We start from the raw sequence: 21,108 nt of genomic DNA on the forward strand, positions 1-21,108 counted from the left end.
TCTTATAGACCATTTATCAAGAAAGGCTTTAGGCTATATAATATCACGCTACAACTATAAGGAACAACAGAATAACGGAAAATGTGAAAAAAAAAAACGGAGAAAATTATTCATCCTTGAAGGTTTCAATGATGTCCAAAATAATTATTCTACGCGAACAAAGTCGCTGGCACGGCTAGTTTCAAATAATTAGCCGGCACTGCTGTTTGACCTACAAATATTTAGGTCACAATAAATAATCCTAAGAAAAATAGTCTTAGGTTAGAGTCAATCTAATCTTAGGTTGACCGATTTACAGTCTCAAGATTACCCACTTGATCGAAGAACGCCCGCCGCTTTCGTCTCGACGGTAACGTCATTATTTCTATACAAGATTATCGAAACAAAAAAAAAATCTATAAAAGAAATAATGACATATTTACTAGCGAATCGAGCAATATTTGTGAAAAAAATTTAGTAAAGATGTAGGTTTAATTAATTCTATTTTATTTAAGGAGATATGATATTTCTACTCATTTTCCTATTATGTACCCTATGCCCTGCTCCAGATTCTTAATAATTATTATATTAACGTTATATTTCAAGAAGATTTATTCCATAGATAACCTGCGAAGTGGTTACAAATATATGAACTCACTTTCACATTTTGCGGGGTAGACAAAGACAACAGTCTCGAAAAGACCAATAGGCCACGTTCAGCTGTTTGGCGTCATGATAGAATTGAGATTCATTGCATTTATAACTTTGGTTGGAATGAAGTGTATATATATATACATACATACAATCACGTCTATATCCCTTACGGGGTAGACAGAGCCAACAGTCCTGAGCGGACTGATAGGCCACGTTCAGCTATTTGGCTTTAAGATAGAATTGAGATTCGAATAGCGACAAGTTGCTAGCCTATCGCCTAAAAAAAGAATCTCAAGTTTGTAAGCCTTAAGTTTGTAAGTATATATATATATATATATATATATATATATATATATATATATTGGTATATCTGTATATATACACATTACAACCAATAGCCTACTGATACTTATAAATGCGAAAGTTTGTGAGTATGTCAGTATGGATGTTTGTTACTCATTCACGCAAAAACTACTAAACCGATTACGATGAAATTCGGTATGCAGGTAGCTGAAGACCCAGAATAACATATAACTTTTTATCCTGCAGTTTCCGCGTGATTGATAGGCTTTCCATGCGGACGAAGTTGCGGGCGGCCTCTAGTGTAATATATGTTTAAACCGCTAGGCATTCAGTACACGACCCGCCTTACCCGTGACAATGACAATAGCTGAGACGTTGCGTGACTGGAAGGCGATGCACCGCGAAATTGTCCATGAAGCAGTTATTACTAGTACCTATTAGACACGGCTCATTTCAGACCGGCTACTGCCCGCGACTCCGCTGCCGTGGACATAAGGCGATTATTTACATTCGATACAGTTTCTTTATAATAAATTAATATTTACTTATTTATATATTTATTGGTACAGTTTTAAAAATATAAAATATCTTAATATGTATAGCAAAGGTTTCATAGATTATATAATCATATAATACTTACTAGCTGTGTCCGAGTGGAATAGTTATTATGGGCATCATTGAAGCCCTCAAGGATGAATAATTTTCCCCGTTTTTTTTTCACATTTTCCATTATTTCTTTGCTCCTTATAGTTGCAGCGTGATGTTATTAACCTAAAGTCTTTCTCGATAAATGGTCTAGTCGACGCAAAAAGAATTTTTCAATTCGGACCAGTAGTTCCTGAGGTTAGCGCGTTCAAACAAACAAATTCTTCAAATTCTTCAGCTTTATAATAGATAAGATGTATAGGTAATGGCAAAACCGAAAATATAAATAAATAAATAAATATATATCCGACAACAGTCCTTTATCAAGAGTCGCAAGTGCTAACTGTTCGCCAACTTTTTATCTTGAATACAATCATCAAGCAACATCAGGAAAATAGATATATGTCTACAAACAACTGTCAATCTCGGCGTCCCCCTAAAATTCAGACTTCTGCTTTTAATACGGTCTTTTCTCATCGTTTTTATTGTTACCTAGGTCCGTTCCTGTATAATGGGATTAATCGCACATTGGAAATTCATCTTCAAAGTAAATTCTTATGTAAAAAGACTATCAAAGAATACTTATTAGGTCTTGATTATAATTGTACAGAAAATTTGTTACAGTCTATTGCTTAATTTGAGAAATTACATAAATCATTTAAAAAAAATTTTCTTCTTTTGTTATATATATTGATTCAAAGATTGCTTCTCGATGTTTTATTGTTTTTCTTTATACTTTTACTTTTTAATAACAATATGACACTATGTACACCAAGTGGGGAGAGGCTAGTGTTCTGAGATACAAGCTTTGCTTAGTTTAGGCACTAGTCTCTCACAATCTTTAATGTAATTTGCAACATATTGTTTACTTTGTTAATGTATTTATAGATTGTAGAGAAAAATAAAGATTTTTTGATTTGATTTTGATTTTTGATATCTATATCTATTTATATCACGATTTTCTCCTCACCGTAAGAGCATCGGTTAGTAGTCTAACTAATGTACCTACAGCTCAGCATAATCGCAATCGCATCTCTCTCAGTCATTATGACAAATATCCTCCTCTTTACAGTTTTACATCGAAAATTTTAATAAAATGTAGTGTCGAATTTCCGAACGAGCGACGTAACTGTATTATGTCCGAAATGAAATCTCTTGCGTTTCAACATTAATTGCATTTACATTATAATGAAGTTGGGCCCGCCACAAAGGGTTGGCACACGTCGGAGGCAACATGATAATTGTATCATTCCGTAGTGTTACCGCGAGAATCGAATTTGCTACCGAAAATCAATAGGATCGCTCGGGAGCGACTGGTATCCTACTTAATTTTACGAGTTTAAATGCGAAAGTTTGCGAGTACGTCGGTATGGATGTTTGATAGACTTTCACGGAGAAACTACTGAACCGATTACGATGAAATTTGGTATGTAGGTAACACCCAGAACAACGTATAGGCTGCTTTTTATCCCGGACTTCCCGCGGGATTGATAGGGTTTCCATGCGGACCAAGTCGCGGGCGGCCTCTAGTATATGTATAATATATTTACAAATCACTTTTCACTTAATCCGACCACTCCAAATCTTTGCCGTAAATGGCGACTTCCCTTAGTCGCCATTTACGATGGGTCTAATAAAATTCTTCCAGTAGGCGATGGGCCAGCAATCTGTCGCTTTTTGAATCTCAATTCTATCAGCCGTGTAGCCGTACGTGGCCTTTTCTGCCTTTTGAAGACCATTGGCTCTGTCTGCCCCGTAAGGGATATAGACGTGATTTTTTTATGTATGTACATATATAACTCATGTCGCAAAGATGAAGTAGGTATGCATGGATCTTCGAAAGTGGAAAGTCTATCTCTCTCTCATTGAAATTCATGAGTTATGAATGACGATAAAGCGAAGGAAGTATGCCGATATCGTGGCAAGTGGAAAGATGTAGTCTCTGCCTACCCCACCGGGAAAGAGGCGTGTTTTTATGTATGTTTGTATATATGTAAAGCCTGAAACTCGCGTAATGAGCGCCTCTTTATAAATAATTCATACAAATGCAAACAAAATTACCACAAGCGTATTATAATACCATTGGCTCGGTTTCATGTTGCATTATTTACGAAGCGCATTGAAATAAAACCTTTAATCCATCCTCCGTACGTGAACTAAAAATACACACATACTTATAATCATGTCTATATCCCTTGCGGGCTAGACAGAGCCAAGAGTCTTGAAAAGACCAATGGGCCACTTTCAGCTGTTTGGCTTAATGATATATTGAGATTCAAATAGTGATAGGTTGCTAGCCCATCGCTTAAAAGAAGAATTCCAAGTTTATCAGCCTATCCCTTAGTCGCCTTTTACGACATCCATGGGAAAGAGATGAAGTGAGAACCCTATAAAAAATAGATATTGACCGATTCTCAGACCTAGCAGACTACAATATGCTTACAAAATTTCATGAGAATCGGTCAAACCGTTTCGGATGAGTACGGGAACAATGTTCGTTGTAACACGAGAATTTTATATATAAGATTTTCATACAGTGCCTGTATTTATCAAGTTATCATATCACTCTATTATTTTATGCGGAGAATAAACTTCATGAATTTTCCTAGAAACTAACTAACTGTTTCCAAGAAAATATATTGAAAACATATTTTCTCAACCAAGTAAGTACTCTCATTAGTGCAATAAATGTTTGTAAAATTGAAAGCAACATTTTCTAAGAATATGTCAAATTGATTTGCTTGTATGTAAGAAATTGCGCACTGGAAATATAATGGGAAAAAGGAATAAAATATATTTTTCTCTTAACAAGAGTTTTGTTGGTTATAACAATTTTTATTTTGTTTCTTGCCCCTCCAGCTAAACAAATATTAATGAAATTCGATGAAAAGGTAGACTAGATTATAAGAAAGAAAAGATTTATGCTACCTAAGCTGCAGATCTTTATATCAATCGGTCAACTACAAGCTGATTTATTGTAGGTGATGTTTAGGTTTATTATAAACAGTTTTATTTCTATCCCTATTTTGTTCTAACCCAGAAACCTTCCAGCGCGGAGGGGCGAGGCGCGGGAGGGGGCCAATGCAAGGAAGACTTCACAAATTGCATCAATCAATTATTTCAGCGCATTGAGCGAGCTTCCTCATTGGGACTACCATTGTTTGTTTTTGTTAGGTATATGTACATTTTGACATGTCAATTGTTTTAGCTGTTAGTTATGGTTATGGCTGGTTATGGTTTTTACGTCTTAATACTTATTGTGATTTGCTAGGATTCCGGTCTCATTATTAACAAGCAATCGACTGAGTTCGTCGCGACATTAATTGCGGGTGTCGGCGAAAGTGTCCACTATTGCAAAAATATGAAGAAGAATATCGAAATAAAAAGTTAGGTACATATTTTGAATCGAACGCTATTGGAATGCTGAAGTATCGAAAGGTTTCCAATATCATTTAAATCTCATTTATTGATCGATCATTAGATTTCGTCATGTCTGCTTTATTTTATATTCGATAGCAAATTTTATTTCTCGATTATATTATCCGCGAATTCGAACTCGTAGTCTTCCAGATGCCTTATCCGGGACCCATGGTCAATAGCATACTCAGGGCTTCTCTCCAGAGTGATGAAGATGCAACCGGGACTAAAGCCAGGACAAAGAAGGCTTACCATAATGTACAATACTTTATCGTTCATGAAAATCGAACTTATTCAGCAGTACACAAGGTTACCTATACCAGCCTCTTCCAAAATAGGAAGTGAGTAATACAGAACTAGAGGGACACTAAAAGACTTTGTAGGGAGTCAGGAAAGGGTGTGCTGTCAGAGAACATGATCGATTCATCAACAACATGAACAACATCAAGAACATGATCATTTCATCATTCCGAACATGATTCCACGACGATAATCGGAAGGTTGGTAGAGACAAGGGTAATACTATAATAAATAATAATAATAAATTTATTTATTTTCTTCACAAGATTTTTACATTTGGTACATGCAAGTTACTTATACTACTACTTATAATAAAATAGTAAATTACTGTAAATTTTGTGAAGACTGGCGCTTGAAATAGGCTTAAACTGCCTGTCGTACAAGACACCAGATCCCCACCTCCCAGAATAGGCTTCTATTGTTATTTAATTATATCTATAGAACCGAGATGCTTGCGTTGGGTGTATAAGATAAACAATATAGGAACATACAATATAAAGAGAAAAAAAAAAAAAAATATATATTTAAGGGCATGCATACATATATAAAAATATACAAGATACATATAGACACAAACGCATATATAAATACTCGTGTAATATTTTTTTTTTTTTTTTTTTTTTTTTTATTTAAATTTATATTTCTCTTGCGTTGGAGAGCCTTATGCCTTATTTTTATTTATTTATTTATTTATTTTTTTTGTTAATATGTCTTTCGGTTTTTTTTTTTTTTTTTTTTTTTTTTTCATTATTTTAATGGTGTGAAGAGGTGATCTATATCATATTCATTTAGAGGGAGTAAATAGTTAAATAACTTATCTTTTAATTGTCTGTTAGTGTACTTTATAATGTTTAATCTGTTTTGAAGGATGGTATATATTCTTGGGGCTAGAAAGTTGTATAATCTTTGAGCAAAGCGAGTCTTACATAGGGGTACATTAAACCGATATCTTCTAGTGTCAGACAGTAAGGTTTGTGCAGAATGACGGTGAAACCTGCGAACAACATTATATATGAAGAGCTTGCGTAAGCTTAGGGTCTTAGTTTTGAAATGAAGTAGCGCAGTTGGATGACGAATTGGCACAGACATGAGTATATCTATATATGACTATATCTCAAGGCTTTCTGCTGTTAATGCAAATGTATCACATGTTGTGACATGATCGGGTAGGCAGAGAGAGTCTTAATCTTTCCACTTGCCACGTTATCTATACCAATATTATAAAGCTGAAAAGTTTGTTTGTTTGAACGCGTTTATCTCAGGAAGTACTGGTTCGAATTGAAAAAATATTTTTGCATTCAATAGACCATTTATCGAGGAAGGCTTTAGGCTGTATAACATCACGCTACAACTATTAGGAGCAAAGAAATAATGGAATATGTGAAAAAAACGGGGAAAATTAATCATTCTTCAAAGATACCCAAAATAACTATTCCACGCGGACGAAGTTGGGGGCACAGCTAGTCTGTATATAAAAGAAGTACTTATGCATTCAGTACCTAATTGAACGATCAAATTGTATTTATTTCATGAAACTTTAATAATATTTATTTAACAAGTACAAGCATCAACAGTCTTATGAACTTGTTAGCGGTAACTTGTTACTGAGATAAAACTCTTTATTGTTGCAACGCAAAGCTGCCGCCTTTTATAGTAGACTTATTATTGTGCTTTCACCGTTTACTAAGCGCTTAATTCTATTTGATACACTTTTATTGAGGTAGCAGCTTCTTAGGAGTTATGAAACGTAATAAAAATATCGTTTCAACAAATATTATCTTTTTAATAGAATATTAAAAACGCGAAAGTGGATGTGTGTTTTACTCTTTCACGCTAAATATAACTTGAAATAACACAATAGGTACTTTTTATTCCATAATTTCCACGGGATCAAAGGAAATCTCACAAATTGAGCTAGCTCTAAAGAATTAACATGACTATTGTTATTGATATTAACTCAAAAATACTACATTATATCTACTATATTTTTAAGCAGTTATACATACAGTTACATATTATAGATATACCGTAGATCCAAGGCAATAACAAAAAGTTCTATTTTCATACGGTAAGAGATCATCGTGAGGAAATCTGGACATTCAGGCTAATGTGTCCATGATCAAACATGGGTTAGGTTTTTTTGCAAACGTTGCAGAAGTCAGACGGGTGTTGTGAAATGGAATGAACTGTAGTAATAACGCTTTGCATTCTGTCATATCTTCTTCTTCCTTCTGTCTATAGTCCCGGTTACAACCCCACCACTATGGAGAGGGGCCCGGAATACGCGCTTGACCATGGATCCATGAATGGATCATGGATCATTGGGTGAGTCAGGTTTTACACGATGCGACTCCCATTAAACCTCCGTTTAAGTCGCTGTGTGTAAAGTTGATGACTCATATACACTTACACGAACATATAGACACACGACCCCTACAAGTATGTAGTTAGAATTGGTTCCGTACTTCAGAGATAGTCAACAGTATGCAAGTATTAATTAACTGACGCTGCCAGCTTCGAACTTTGGACTTCTGTTCACAGACGACATACAAAATAGAGGAATTTATTTTTGCTTAACCAAAAGTCTGGTAACAAATATCCACAACATATTTCGTTTAAATTACACGAAGATTTATATGCGCAAGCAAGCTTCGTTAAAAATGCTGTATTAATGACCCTTTGTCTTTCCAGCCAAATAGCTGAACCTGGCCTTTCAGTCTTTTCAAGACTGTTGGCCCTGTCTACCCCGAAAGGGACATAGACGTGACCATATGTATGTATGTATGTCTTTTCAGGCCTAAAGTTTCTAAGTTGCTTGCTGCGTTTCCACGCTCTATAGCAGGAGAAATCTGCTAGGAAAGAAATGACTCAGAGCAATTTTTCGATCTTTTGTTCGTCTAAAGACAACTATTATTTAATACAATGTAAAAAACAGTTATCAACAATATAGTCTACTTTCATCATTAAAAAATCGTTGCTACCCTTATTTTTTCATCGGATATAGTTCTTTCTTTTTACCAGCTATAGGCCGCGACTTCGTTCGCCGTAAAAGTTTACTGAAAGCTGACCAAAAATTTTAATATATAACGATATCAAATAAAGTTCGTGCTAATTTATGAATTGTGTAGTCCCTGTAAATCGTTTGCCTGCGGCAGCGTGCCCAGAAGGCTAGTTGCATTGTCACGTTGAATGTTCACGGGATACCTCGATCAGTCAGTGTCAGTGTGCTGAAATTATATTTTTTTTGTTTTTTTTTTGTTTTTAATTACATATGAAAGCTATTATTGGTATAAGATCGGTAAAAAAGTAACTTAGAACGTTTTTTCATGTACATACATACTTCTAGCTGATTGAAAAATCTTTTGAAAGACATCACTTTTGTCCTCTATTTCCTTTGATGCCATTGGCCGCTGTTATTTGATTTGGGATAAAGTGAAATTAAGCAAACTTGTGCTTGTCAAGTAGACTGTATTACATACGCGCGAACTAATTTATTTTGGTTTTGAACAGAATATTATTAATTTCATGAACTAAATAATTTAATGCCAAAATATTAACTTAATAATTCAATATTCATAATAAACATATTAAGAATTAAATAAACATTTAAACGTTTAACCACAGGATATAGATTTGAAACATTATTTATAATTAACTTTGTGATGGGGGTCGTACTGGCGAAAGGTCAGGTTAAGAAAACACACAGCACCTTTAATTGATGACTTAAGAATGGATATAGCGAAAAAATATGCAAGGACCAAGGCAAGTGGAAAGATGTAGTCTCTGACTTCTCTTCCTGGAAAGAGAACGTGATTTTATATACGCTTTTACGACCATAAGACTGGATTAAATGAGTAAGGTTTTTACACGAAGCGACTCCCATATGACCTCCGAAACTTACAAGGGAACTTAATTCATGTTGGATCATGGTGACACATTCAGTTGCCTGAATGTGCAGGTTTCTTATGATGGTTTTTCCCTCACCGTAAAAGCATCGGTTGGCACTCATCTCACATAACTCAAAAAAGAATCATTGGGACATGACCGAGGTAGGATTTGAACTCCCCCTCACGCATTACTTGTGCATTTAGCCGGTCACCTTAACCGTTTGACCATCGACGCCTGACATACTATTCTATTTTAGTAAGTTTATTGTCTATTGAAATTTTATAAAACAAAAATACTCTAGATGCTTTCTTTTAAAACTACTTGAGCATCGCGTCGCTCAAAGACTGTCTGTGAGCGACACGACACGACGAGACGCGACGCGACTCGACGCGACGCGACGCGACGCGACTACCATTTATTGGATGTGCAGGGTGCAAAAAGGGATTATCGGAAATTCTCCCGCTATAGAGGAAATGAAAGGCCGTGATTTGGAACGGTTTAATTGGAATGACTATCTAGTTGCAGTGTCAACTGAATGTATCGATATTTCTAGAAAACTTTTAATAAGTGATAACATTTAGATAGAAACTTTATAAAAATATGTAGATACATCATATCTCGAGTTCATTAAAGGAAACGTTCATTGATTTTTTTTATATGTAAGTATGTCTTTATCATTTAATGGTGGATAAATAAATAAATAATTTAACTTTATTTTAATTAGGCAGTTTTATTATTAGTATAGTTCTATACATACATACTTACATATAATCACGTCTAAATCCCACGCGGAGTAAACAGAGCTACCGCGCAAAGGATATGAACGTTAATCACGTTCATATCCTTCTCTATGTATGTATGTATTGTATTTAAATTTATTTCTATATAAGAAGTTTATGCGATCAACGGAGAATCATTAAATAAAATAATACTTTTTTATTGTATAGAAACAGGAATTAACGCGAAAAATTTATTTGATAAAAAAAAACACCCGAATAATTTTGATCGGGAGGTGGGTCTTAAATAGTCATCATCAGTGGTTGCAAGAACAAATTACATCATTTAGTACGCAGTCGGTTAAATAAAATAAAAAAATCGAACATTATGTGACAGTTTTATGATCTGACGGTACTCGGTGAAAAATTAATATCATGCCTATGCGCCGGTGCATGAAGATTCCACCTCGTCAACAAAGATATAACATTGGTATTCGTATACTAGTCATCTTGAGATCAGGGTCGGCGTAGCCCGCTCGTAACGTCAGGAAAAAAAACGGTATGTTATCGTTAATACATACATACATATGGTCACGTTAATATCCCTTGCGGGGTAGACAGAGCCATATCGTTAATTCCCGTTTTTATTATCGTTATGAAATCATTCGATTTATATAGGTACTTATATATTTTTAATGTAGACAATTTGCATTCGCTCACGATTTAGATTTGAGCGTTCTATATATGTAAAATGACGTACGGTCAAAATGCTGCAGTGTTGTTTGTTTCGCCGATTCTTCTACACATGCGCTTTGGAACCTGAATTAAATATAAGTGATGTGACGTCAATAAGTGATAAGTTGTATCCAATTTTGAAAATTATTCTATTCATAAATTTTTGTCAACATCAGGCCTACGTTACTATAGTTTTCAGATGTACTACCAAGATTAGTTTTTAAAAGAAACAAGGTACTCACTTTTACAGCATATATTTTAATCTTGTTCACAAAATAGCACTTATACTAAAGGCACTTGACTTCTTACAATACTTATTCACGTCCAACCACTGTGTCACCTTTTATACGACTCCTCCATTTTGTGTTTTTCAGATCACTAAAAGGGCGCCATCTTTTGATGCGCCCCTCTCTTTTTTTAGTCAAAACAAATACTTACAACTTTTTAAATTAAATTATGTTTTAATATTATATAATCAATTACATTTAATTATTAATATTAACAGTAAAGATTATTTATTACAATTATTTTAAATCAATTAAATAATAAATATCAGTGTTGCTGACAGTCGGCCATCTGATATAACCTGTATGACCTCATACATATTTTAATAGTATATAAGTAATGTTAATCAATTTCAATTCTAACAATACGTTTTAAATTTTATATATAATAAACAATTTTGTTTAATAACATGTTATATGTACATATATTTTAACCGATTTATTTTACTTTCATAGTAGATTATTGACAATCATGGTACTAATTAATTCATTGGGATCATGGTTATCACAATTAAGTAACTTACTAGGTAGTGTGTTAGGACCAGGGTTGTCCGAATAGTGCGTTAGGACCAGGGTTGTCCTAGTAATGCGTTAGGACCAGGGTTGTCCTAGTAGTGCGTTAGGACCAGGGTTGTCCTAGTAGTGTGTTAGGACCAGGGTTGTCCTAGTAGTGTGTTAGGACCAGGGTTGTCCTAGTAGTGTGTTAGGACCAGGGTTGTCCTAGTAGTGTGTTAGGACCAGGGTTGTCCTAGTAATGCGTTAGGACCAGGGTTGTCCTAGTAGTGCGTTAGGACCAGGGTTGTCCTAGTAATGCGTTAGGACCAGGGTTGTCCTAGTAGTGCGTTAAATATATAATAATACAGGATTCTTAATTAATAATTTGAGCTATGTGTGTAAAAATAATGTTTAAGTGCATTTTAACAAAAATAACAATTAATTATTCTATTATAAAATAAAATACCGAATTCCATTAATCACTTTTCATCGTTATTACATCTAATGTATACAATTACAATTTATTATTTAAGTATATTTTTACAACTAGTCTGCTGACTCATTTTCCGTTGACTCACTGGAAGATAATAACTCATGTTCATGCGGTCGGTTAAAACTAAGCCAGGGCTTTATTTTATCGATAGCTACAATGGTAGAAAAACGCCTACCACTTTTTTTTGTGAGTGGAGTGTCTTCTACTTGGAAGCGATCATGATCAAGAATGGCCGTGATTCTGTAAGGACCCTGATGTTTAGGTACGAGCTTTTTGCTGTGGCCAGAAGCTGGCACCTGTCGTTCTACTCTAACCAGGTCTCCAATTTTATAACTGACGGGTTGACAACGTTTCCTATCAAAAGTACGTTTTTCTCTTTGTTGACAAGACTTAATATGTTCATTGATCTCCTGTCTCATTTCAGTCCTACTCGTATCCGTTTCATCAATAGGTCTAGTATCTTCGACTAACTCTGACAAAACCCTACTCTCACTTGAACCGACAGGTCTTGTTCCAAACAAAGCTTCAGAAGGGGTCCGGTTGATACCTTTGTTAAAGGTATTATTCATACCCCACTGAACCTCCGGTAGGTGATCATCCCATTTGTTGTCGGCAGTTCCTATGGAACTAGCGGTTAGTGCATCCACTATTACCTTATTATACCGCTCTACCTGCCCGTTTGCCCTAGGTGTCGCGACTGCATTGAGTATGTGCTTAATACCTTTTTCATTCATAAACCTTTTGAAGCTAGTACTGGTAAAGGAGGTACCACGATCCGAAATTAATCGCCGTGGAACACCAAATAAACCAAAATATTCCCGAAGAACTCTAATGGAGTTGTAAGATTTTGTGTTTCTAACAGGTTTCATATAGATATATTTAGTATAAGCATCTACCACTACTAAAATGTGCATATTACCTCTACTACTTCGCACAAACGGACCAACGTGGTCGATATGTATAGTGTCAAAAGGGATATCAACTTTTTGAATAGGGTGCATAAGTCCTGGCTTTTTACCACCAGATGATTTTGAATAAGTGCACTCTAGGCACGAAGTTACATATTTTTTTATAAAAGAACGCATTTTAGGGAACCAGTAAGATGCTTTAACCTTTTCAAGAGTTTTGTCTACTGAAAAGTGTCCGATATCATCATGATTATATTTTACCACTTGCCAGCGAACGCCTTTAGGTACTACCCAACGATCCCCTTGTGGAGTTATTCTAAACAATTTTAAATTCTTAATTTTATAGTTTGATTTTATATCAATGAGATCATCAAGGCTAGGATCCTCAAGAATTTTGATAATTCTTTGAATCTCTGAATCAGCGTTTTGTACAGTAATAAGCCAACTCTCTTCATTGATATTCCTAATAAGATATGTATCCGTTGAATTATTTGAAACTGGGTTACGGCTAAGCGCGTCAACATGTGCCATTGAAACTCCGGCCCTATATTCGATATCAAAATGAAATTCTTGCATTAACTCCCACCACCTTGCTACTCGTGGTATCATATCGCGTTTTTGGAAGGTTGCGCGGAGGGAGTTGCAGTCTGTAATTATCTTAAACTTAATTCCAATTAAGTAAACTCTAAATTTACGCAAAGAAGACACAACCGCAAGAGTTTCCAGATCATAAGAGGAGTAATTCTGCTCCTCAGGGGTAGTCTGTTTACTAAAATAGGCAACAGGGCAAAGTAGACCATCAGTGTTGCGCTGCAGGAGAATGCCCCCGAGACCTACTTTGCAAGCATCGGTATGCAACTCAGTTAAGGCCTTTGGGTCGTAAAGGGCCAATATTGGCTTCTGAGTCAATTTATCTTGTAAAGTCTGAAAAGCATTATCTTGTTCTGGTCCCCAACTCCATGTTACATTCTTTCTAAGCAATTGTGTAAGTGGCTTGGCTATAATAGAAAACCCAGGTACAAAGCGCCGGAAAAAACTAGCTAGTCCTAAAAATTGCCTTACATTATGTTGATTTATTGGAGTTGGGAACCGTTTTACAGCTTCGATCTTCTTAGATCCCGGTCGTATACCCTCGCGAGAGACTTCAAACCCTAAGTAATCGACATTGCTACCAAAAAACATACATTTTGACATTTTAAGAGTTAGTCCTGCATTCAGAAATAATTTTAATACATTCTCTAGTCTATTCAATCCTTCTGGGAAATCTTTTGCCGGAATTATGACGTCATCCAAGTACGCTAGAGCTTCTCTATGACGCGCAGAACCTAGCACTTGGTTCATAATGCGTTGGAAGGTCGCAGGAGCGTTTGCAAGGCCAAACGGCATTCGGGTAAACTCGAAATGACCGTCCGGCGTCACAAACGCTGTTTTGTGCACATCTTCATTTCGAATTGGGACCTGGTAGTAGCCAGATGCTAAGTCAAGCGTACTGTAAAATTGATGACCAGCTAGAACATCCAGCTGGTCATCTATTAGTGGCATAGGGTAATTTTCCTTGACGGTCTTTTTATTGAGGGCACGATAATCTATACATAACCTGTATTCACCGGTTTTCTTTCGTACCAAGACGATGGGGCTCGCGTATGATGAGGTGGAAGGCCGTACGATTCCATTGTCTAGAAGCTCTGTAACCATATCCCGCACAACCTCCTTTTCTTTGATTGACAACCTGTATGGCCTGTAAACTACTGGACCATCATCAGTTAAGCTTATTGTCATTTCCCCTACCGTGGTTTTGCCCAACTCTGACAAATTGTATGCAAAACACTTTCGGTATTTATTAAGAAGGCCTAACAATTGTTTTCTTTCTTCCTCAGAGATCCTATCACCGATTCTAACGTCACTACTAACTATACCTGTACTGCCCTCAGTCTCAGATACTTTCATAACTGACGGGTTAGAGACAGTACCGTTGTTGTTACTTTCTTCCCTTGCAACACGCCCACGAGCGATTAAATGTCCCTTCGGAAAGGACACAGTCTTATCTGAAGGAACATTAACTAAAATTCTGCCAATACCTCTTTCACTTAAATAAAATAAACCCGAGGGGACAGAGAACCTTACATTATTTAATATTCGAAAGCTGCCTTCTACATATACCTCACCAACCATTTTAGGACAAGAATTCACCTCTACTACAGATGTGCCTCCAGATAATGTCACATCATTACTACAAAAAAGTTTGACCTTTGGATTATGTCTTATTTCGTCGCTAATCTGTAATAGTTGTAGTTTTTCACTTGTTTTAAACACAAGTATGTGAGGCTGTTCTGTGAATGATTGTCCTATCATGACTGGAATGGTCATAACTTCATCAGGTACAACGAATAATTCTACCTCAGCTTCTACCTCATCAATAACTATACTGACTTGACGCTTACCAAGCGCTTGAACTGACGAATTTCCAAAACCTTTTAGACATGGTAGCCCTTCAGTGTCAAAATCACTATAGTTTGGAATGCTTTTGTAATCAGATATGCGAATCATGCAACATTCGCTGCCAAAATCAATAAAAGCGTGAAAAGAAACATTGTCAATTTCTATGGTCTTATTATATTTATTGCCTATGTTATTATTTAATACTGCCAAAACTGACTTTTCTGCAGTAGACGGTAATTTTGAATAACACTGCTCGGTATCGTGACCCATTTTATGACATCTACCGCACCTTTTTATTGGTTGGGTACATTGAGCAGCGGTGTGTCCCTCTTGTTTACAGTTAAAACAGCGAGGTCCCCTAGCTGTCGACTTCATATCTTGGGGTCTAGTATTTGGTAGATTCTTAAATTTCCGGTCAATTAAAGGTTTACTATTTCTAGCGTTCCTTAAATAAGCTAAAAGCCTATCAGGGTCCTCGTATTGCACCGCTTCAGCGCCTAGCCTAACAGAACGGTCATCAATCCCGTGTAAAACACATTCTACGGCCCTTCTTCCAGTTATACCGCACCTATTAATTAATGCAATTTTGTCATAATAGTACGCTTCCAATGAGTCACCAAACTTAGCACGCTTGGCCAGCATATCGCTCAGCATTTGCCCATAATTCTCTTCCGACGGAAATGCTGCTAGTAATTTTTCTTGCCATTGTTCCCACGAGAAAAGGACAGAAGATAAACCCTCATACCAACGTTGTGCAACCCCGCGTAGTTTCGGTAATGCAAAGTGTATTAGCTGTTTTTCTGTCCATCCATAAATAGTTGAGCACTCGTTTACTTTATGGAGCCACATGGTCATCGTCTGTTCTTTTCTCGAAGGGTCGAATTCAGGTACGGTATTATGCATGTTCCCTAACTTATCTAAATTTAAAGAATCATTCCGATTAACAGATTTTATGGCATCTAAAAGTTCGCGTATACTATCTATATTACGAACTTGGGTACTACCCGGATTTATACAGCTAGAACAGTTGTTCTACGAGTTCGTTGGACCACGTTTTTTGCGTTCGGGCGTTTGGCTATTTGACCGGCTACGTACTCGGATCTCCTGACGACACCGCAAATGATCATTTGTCTGACCGTGTGCATGGCCGCGCAGTTGACCGTGCTTCCGGTTATGAACGCGGCTTACGGACCGATCGCGTGATCGATTATCCGTATGGGACAATGCTTGGGTCAGCTCCCGGTTAACAGCTCTACTGTGAGTGTCATTATGACTACGGATGAGAGGTACCCGACCACGTGTCTCGTCATCCGTCCTTGTACGGCTTAAGTTGGTATCGTGTGTGCGGCTATTTGCACGGCTGCGTGAACGGCATGTGCTGATTAGATGTGTCGATTTTTCTATAGTATGACAACAGGATCTGTTAACCGAAATTGGACTTCGCAACTGTCTCACCTCGGACCGAGAGTTGCGCTCCTCGCCGCTGACGCGATCTCTTCTTCCTCCGTTCCCAGAGTCGCGCCTTGGAGAGCGGCTGCGCGTTGCAGGTCGCAGCTCCCGTCGTGACGACGACCGCCTGTTATGGCTCCTTGAACGGTGTCCGATGTCACCGGGGTACGTTGGTGTATATGCTTCACGACCGCTCACTGAAATGCCATAAATATTACACGCGCGGTAAACTGTTTAAATAAAACAATGTTATATGAAGTTCTTCTTCATATTTATAATGAGGAAAAAGAATAAAAATAAAATAATAAAAGAGAAGGAAATATAATTGGGCATATAAAATAGAATTAAATATCTACGTTTAGCAGTTATTATCCAATAACTTTCTAAAGTTCAATACGTTTTTGTTCTTGGTAAAAGAAAAAGAAAACTTTTATCCATGTATAGGAAATCAAGGGCTAAACAAGGACAACGAAAATTTTGTGCGTGGATAAGTAGGTACCCACAGAAAAAAAAAAAAAATATATATATATATTAATTTGAACACAAATTAAAATAAAAACAAGTCTTGTGTTGAAAAGAGAATCCTACTCAATCTTATTCGGACATTAGCCATCCCACTTCTGAAAATGTCAACATCAGGCCTACGTTACTATAGTTTTCAGATGTACTACCAAGATTAGTTTTTAAAAGAAACAAGGTACTCACTTTTACAGCATATATTTTAATCTTGTTCACAAAATAGCACTTATACTAAAGGCACTTGACTTCTTACAATACTTATTCACGTCCAACCACTGTGTCACCTTTTATACGACTCCTCCATTTTGTGTTTTTCAGATCACTAAAAGGGCGCCATCTTTTGATGCGCCCCTCTCTTTTTTTAGTCAAAACAAATACTTACAACTTTTTAAATTAAATTATGTTTTAATATTATATAATCAATTACATTTAATTATTAATATTAACAGTAAAGATTATTTATTACAATTATTTTAAATCAATTAAATAATAAATATCAGTGTTGCTGACATTTTCAATTAAGAACAAAGGCTATTAAACTTGGGATTCTTTATCTGCGTACCCATATGGACTTGAAACTTATTTGATTGTGATTCCATCGTCCAAACTAATATTATAAATGTGAAAGTGTATTTCTTTTGTTTGTTATCTTTCCACGGGTTATCTTCAGAATTAATCTTCTTGAAATTGACGTTTCAATAATTAAGAGTCTGGAGAATGACAAGGGGTACTTTTCAATCAGGTAAAAACTATAATACCCGTGGTATTTCCGAAAAACCCCTATTCTTTTGTAAGTGGCGGTGAATTTGGCGTTTAATTTGTTGCTTCTTATACATACTATATATATAGCGCTATATATAATTCACTGCACCCGCACACACACAAAGCTGCGTGTGATAGCTAGTTGAGCTATACATCTGAACATAGATATTTTTTATGCGTATTGAAATTTGCAACCTTTCAAAAAGAATGCTTGAAAATCGAAATTTGATTCAACTATAAGGGGCATACGTACATACATATAATCGCGTCTATATCCCTTGCGGGGTAGACAGAGCCAACGGTCTTGAAAAGACTGATAGGCCACGTTCGGTTATTGGGCTTTAAGATAGAATTGAGATTCAAATAGTGACAGGTTGCTAGCCCATCGCCTAAAAGAAGAATCCCAAGTTTATAAGCCTACCTCTATTTTTTTCTCTTTAGATTTTGCAACTTTCTAAAATAATGCTGAATTGAAATTCGATTCAACTATAAGGGGCGAATGGAGAAAACTTAACTCGAAATTCTAAATCAACGATTGATGAGTACTAAATTTGTCCAATTAGATGTAATTCCCGTGCAATTTACTCGCGATTCAGTCCAGTTAAATTGAGTATCGTTGTTCTAGATATAATTTATTCTGTTTTGTTTCGATATGTGCCGTGTGGTCCCCGGCACCATTAGAAACAAACAATGGGACCACACCAGCTCTTTTCCATGGTAAAAGGCGACTAAGGGATCGGCTTATAAACTTGTGATTCTTCTTTTATGTGATACTTATTGAATCTCAATTGTATTGTTAAGCCAAACAATTGAAAATGGCTTATAGGTAAAGATCAAGGTGGAAAAGAGATGGAGTGGTGGACCATTGATGCCGGAAACCACACGGCACACACGACATCTCATGGATTTCGTAAAAGGCTCATCATTATACGATATTTTTATTATATTACTGCACCCATTACGATTCAACAACAACAGTGTAAACCGCCCAAATTGGAAATTTAAAGTTTTCTTTTGAATAATTCAATGCGGCCGCACGCGTCACCATCACAAGGTGTATGAAGGGTAAACTTGAATTTATTTCTGTATATAATGCATACATACATAAAATCACGCCTCTTTCCCGGAGGGGCAGGCAGAGACTACATCTTTTCACTTGCCACGATCTCTGCATACTTCCTTCGCTTCTTCCACATTCATAACTCACTTCATACAAGCTCGGCGGTTTCGGGCACTTTTGACCTGACCCTTCACCAGGACGTCCTTAATTTGATCAAGATATGTTCGTCTAGGTCTTCCCACCCCGACCTTTCCCTCCACACTCTCCTTGTATATCTGCTTAGTCAACCAGTTTTCATTCATCCTCTCCACATGACCGAACCATCTCAACATACCCTTTTCTATTCCTGTAACTACATCTTCTTTCACATCACAACATTCCCTTATCATGCTTCTGTATAAAATGTACTAAGAACAATCGTCCACAAAGAAATAGGCGTGATGATTATTATTTATTAATATACTAGAGGCCGCCCGCGACTTCGTCCGCGTGGAATGAATCCCGCGGGAACTCCGGGATAAAAAGTAGCCTACATGTTATTGTTGGTCTTCAGCTACCTACATACCAAATTCATTGTAATCGGTTCAGTAGTTTTTGCGTGAAAGAGTAACAAACGTCCATACTGACACTCACAAACTTTCGCATTTATAATATTAGTAGGATTAGCTGTGACTTATATGAAATTTAAATAAAGAAAAATTATGGATTGGCATTCGAGTTCACTTGAAAAGGATCACTACATCTCTATCCCATGTATGCCGTAAAAGGCGACCGAGAGAATAAATAGTTCAGCTAAGTTTAATTCCACCATTAAATATAACTTCGTGGCCTTTCAGTTTCTTCGGTACTGTTAGCTCTGTCTACTCCGTAAAGACTTAAATATAGTAGGTATGTTTACGTACGTTGAGGACACATGAAAAGTATATGTTCGGGGTAAGATTTGAACCTGTAAACCACGCTTTTAATTCGGGTATCTAAATCCTACCACCTAATATAGCCTTATTATAAAAACGATGAGATGAAAAATATTCTATAACGCATATGAACTATTCTGTCACAGCATTTGTAACTGATTTCAATGCGAATAATTTTGTATTCTGATTTGCCGAGTCCCGACTCGCAGACATAGGTCATACCTATAGTTACAACCACGCTTCTTCATTTGAGGAACCATACAAGGATTTTTATTTGGATGATAAAGATGTGCCGTGTGGTTCCCGGCACCAATACAAAAAAGAATAGGACCACTCCATCTCTTTCCCATGGACGTCGTAAAAGGCGACTAAGGGATAGGGTTACAAACTTGGGATTCTTTTTTAGGCGTTGGGTTAGCAACCTGTCACTATTTGAATCTCAATTCTATCATTAAGTCAAAAAGCTGAACGTGGCCATTCAGTCTTTTCAAGACTGTTGGCTCTGTCTACCCCGCAAAGGATATGGACGTGACCATATGTATGTATGTATGTATAATAAAGATGCTGTTAATAAAATAATTCTATCCATTCTATCATTGAGCAAAACAGCTGACAGTAGCCTATAAATCTTTCAAGACTGTTGGCTCCGTCTACCCTGAAAGGGATATAGACGTGATTGTAATGTATGGACATATATTTCTTACTTTCTTATGTTTTGGTTGCAGTCACGGTTAAAGTGATAATACTTGCAAATTTTCAGGAGGCTGGGTGATTCGTATGCGCATGCGTCGCGCAACAGATTGGCAGGGCGTCCGCGAGCGGCCGGCGGCATCCATTCGTGCGCCGTTAGCTCTCAACGTAACGCGTTCGCTCCGTTCAGCTAAAGTTACCGGCGAGTTTGCGCGCGGACTAAGGTAAGATTGATGTTCTTTTTTTAATTTCATTCAAATTTTTTTTATCTTTCTATATTTAAAAATGTTATTATTTTGTTTTGTTTTGTGTTTTTTTTTAATTTGTTTTATGCTATGAATGTGAACGGTTTATTTTTAAAGCTTTATAAATGAGTTTATTTTAAAAATGCTTTTTATATGTTGTTTAATGTGTTTTAATCTAAGATAAAAATTATTTTGAACTTACTTTAATTTAAA

General features: G+C 36.4%; 1 protein-coding gene across 1 annotated transcript in view; it reads left to right on the forward strand.

Moving 5' to 3' along the window:
* LOC106142307 (adenylate cyclase type 6) overlaps nt 1-21,108 on the forward strand; it is a 200,180-nt gene that overhangs the window by 14,043 nt on the left and 165,029 nt on the right. The window contains exon 2 of the mRNA XM_060953665.1: nt 20,721-20,874. The gene's annotated coding sequence lies outside the window, so the exon portion shown is untranslated. The remainder of the gene's footprint in view (nt 1-20,720; nt 20,875-21,108) is intronic.

This window comes from Amyelois transitella, chromosome Z, assembly GCF_032362555.1.
Source record: "Amyelois transitella isolate CPQ chromosome Z, ilAmyTran1.1, whole genome shotgun sequence".
NCBI lineage: Eukaryota > Metazoa > Arthropoda > Insecta > Lepidoptera > Pyralidae > Amyelois > Amyelois transitella.